The sequence below is a fragment of the Microtus ochrogaster genome, chromosome X (assembly GCF_000317375.1).
Source record: "Microtus ochrogaster isolate Prairie Vole_2 chromosome X, MicOch1.0, whole genome shotgun sequence".
Classification (NCBI taxonomy): domain Eukaryota; kingdom Metazoa; phylum Chordata; class Mammalia; order Rodentia; family Cricetidae; genus Microtus; species Microtus ochrogaster.
Window position 1 is genome coordinate 33,083,992 of NC_022026.1, and position 3,601 is coordinate 33,087,592.

Genomic DNA, 3,601 nt, shown 5'->3' on the forward strand with positions numbered 1-3,601 from the left:
AGCCCCTCTAGGTCCAAGTCTCTTCCCAACCCTAAGATGGCTCCCTTAATTAAGATATGTGCTTCCCTGCTCCCCTATCCAACCTTCCTGTATCCCCTTTTTTAAATCTAATATTTTTTAAAAAATAAGCAGAGCAAAAGTTGTTTAGCAAACCTCTATTGTTTTCTATTTCTCTAATTCCCTTCACACATAAGATCCCTACAAGGCTAATATGGAATTGTTCCTCTTCTATGTCATTCCCTTCCCAAATGAATTCAGGCAAAATCTTCCAGTACTTTTCACTTGTCTTCCTCTATTACTTTTTTTCATCTTTGTAGGTCAGTTTCATGACCTTTGAAAATCCCCTTACCCTCCACCTTAGGGATAAACATCCTATGAAAGGCACTGGTGGCAATACCTTGGTATTCAAAAAAAAAACTTTTCAACATTTTATCACCTAAGTCATCAAACTCTAGCCTGCTGTTCACAGTATGTCATAATCATCACCTTACATATAGATTTTGTTTTCTGCTTATTCCCCTCCTTAGATAACCTTTTCCAGGTCAGGTTGTCTGTGTCACTTACTATTTCAGTTTCACCTTTTGATAGTTTTTCTCAGCTCACTTTAAGCTCTGTACTCCAGAGCCTGTGGAAAACATCATCACTATCCCACACATTCCCTGAAGTACACATACACACTGGTTTATGGTTTGCCTAGAGGTGGTGTGGAAAGAAGATCCAAGAAGGTTTTGTTTCTTTTCATGCAGAAAATTATTCTCATTTTATCTTTTAATTAATTCAACTAACACTTGATTTTCAATCTTTTCCTCATATTCAGACCTAAATATCCCATTTTCCAGAAATATGTTGCCCTTTTGGTACTCAATATGTCCAACCTGAAATCATTACGTTCTCTCTAGTACTTTATCCTTCTAATTTTCTTTTATCAATAAATGAAACTCTCCCCTAGTCCATCCTCTACAATGGTGCCAGGATGGTTTGTATAATAAAGCAGAATTAAGGAATTAAAGGCACATAGGAGACCTTAGAATTGAGATCTTAGATATATCTACTTCCCCTGTCTGTAATATTCATCCTTTTAAATCCTCATAATCAAGGTCAGAATTAAAGTTAATGAACTAGTAATGCCTTAAAATCCTTTGCACTTACTTTGTGTAAAAGTGAAACAATCCAGTAAGTATCATTTTATACATTTTATCTTTAGAAATACAACTATGTATTTATAAAACTTTGTTATTGGAAAACTCTCAGGATCTTTGCAAATAGAGATATAACCCATAAATTATAAATCAGTGATCACTGGGTTTAAAAAACAATCATAAGACACAAACTTTCCTTCTTTCCAAGTAGCTATCTATTAATTTATCCAAACATGACAACAGTCATGCCCCCAAATAAGACCCTGCATCCTCCTTATGATAGCATTTTGGAGCAGTACCATGTCACAGTTCCTTTGTTCCAAACCCTCAAGTCCATTTATTAGTCTTTTGAAATATTTATTGGTCTGTGTATTAGCTACATTTCTATTGCTGTGATAAGAAACTGTGAAAAAGTCAACTTATAATGAAGTTATAGTTATTTGAAATTATGATTTCTGAGAGATAAGAGATCATCACCAACAAAGCTTAGCAGCAGGCAGCTAGGAAGGCTGCTGGAACAGGAAATGGAGAGCTCACACCTTGAACAATATGTGCAAAGCAGAGAGTAAAATTGGGAGTAGGGCAAGGCCTTAAACTTCCAAAGCCCAACCCCAGTGAGATACTTCCTCCTACAAAGCAGAATCTTCTAAGCTGCACCCCCCAAACAAGGTCTCCAACCAGGAACTAATTGCTTTGAAAGAAATTGTTCACCTTGGCTCCTTGCCAGAGATCTCCTCTGTTTGGTAAAGCACCCCCTTAACAATAAGGTACATTTTTTTTAATGTAGGTATAAAAGAAGAAGGAATTTTTTCTACTGTTGCCCCTAACTTCCAATGCCTTGTGTCTATATTTGTTTCTTTAAGATATTATCTTTTTTATGGGCCAGGTCTCATTCCTTGCTCTAATTCTCATTTAGCTGTAATACATTTCTTTCCTTCTTTTGTACTTTCAGGTCTACTTTCATATGCCTTCTTTCTTCACTTCATATTGCATAAACTTATGTAAATAGTCCTCCTTTAATGTATTTTTATTTTATAGATATAACTTTGTTTCCTGATGAGACCTTCAATTGATATAGTCTCAGAACTTCTAGAACTCATTATTCTATTGTGAAAACATCATAAAGGGAGGGAAGCAAGACATCATCAAAAGCATGCTGTAGAGTAATGTATGTCATGAAGAAAATGTAAGGCACGGTAAGAGCTGTTGAGGTGGGAGACTTGATAGTTGGCTTTAACAGACTTTAGAAGTGAATTGTACTTAAATGGGTAATGTTTCAACACAGGTCTGAATAAAATGATGAGATCAATTACATGGATAGCTAAAGTACTGAGAGCAGAGGGTATTAAGTGCAACTAGCAAATACTTTGAGGTGGAAAATTACTTGATAGGTTGGAGGAACAGGTAGAAATTTATTGCTGCAGCTTGAATATGAACTTTAGCCCATAGGCTCATGTGCCAAACACCTGTCTCCCAGCTAGTAGCACTTTTCACAGGGGCAGTGGAAGCTTTCAGAGGTTAGTGCTAGGTTCAGGATATAGCTCACTGGGTGTGTGCCTTGGATGGTTATACCTAGATTCTTGTCTCTTTTCTTTTCTTTCTGCTTCATGCATAGAATGGAATCAATTGTGCTAAGTAATGACTGTAGACACAAATCTCTGGAACTGTGAAAGAAATCCTGTTATTTTCTTAGGTGTTTTTGTCATTGTTATGAAGCCTGATTGAATGTATTTCTTTAATTTATATTTGTCCCTTCTAAAACATTTATTTATCATCTGCTATGTTTCATGAACTATTCTATGGAATCAAGATGCCTGCAATAATCTGTCTTCATGGTGTTTAAAGAAATAGTAAGAGCCGTGGCGTGCTGGGAAGTGGCAGCGGTGACCACAGCAGGAGAAGCAGGACTATAGCCACCTGCAGCCTAAACCTCGGAGGAAGATGCTAATTAAAGTGAAGACGATGACTGGAAAGGAAATTGAGATCGACATTGAACCCACAGACAAGGTGGAGCGAATCAAGGTGCGTGTGGAAGAGAAAGAGGGCATCCCCCCACAACAGCAGAGGCTCATCTACAGTGGCAAACTAATGAATGATGAGAAGAGAGCAGCTGATTACAAGATCCTAGGTGGTTCAGTCCTCCACCTGGTGTTGGCTCTGAGAGGAGGCAATGATCAACCTTGGTTCCATTTTACCTCCTTGCCCTGTAGCTCATAATGAAGCATCACATATCCTCTCACACTCTGGGACACCAGAACTTCTGCCCCCTCCCTTGGATGTCTACTGGTGAGAGAATGTGAGGACCCCATAGTGTAGTGCTTCTGGCCCAAATGACCATTACTTGCTTTTGGGTTTTAGTTTGCAGTTCTGTGTGCTTCCCTCTCTTATGACTATATCCTTGGTTGTCAATAAAATATTTCCTGGCCAAAAAAAGAAAAGAAATAGTAAAAAAATACTTTCTA

At 37.7% G+C, this 3,601-nt stretch overlaps 1 pseudogene; it reads left to right on the forward strand.

Annotated features, from left to right (window-relative positions):
* Nucleotides 1–3,047: 3,047 nt before the first annotated feature.
* Nucleotides 3,048–3,356, forward strand: LOC101990540 (annotated as a pseudogene).
* The last annotated feature ends 245 nt before the right edge of the window (nucleotides 3,357–3,601 follow it).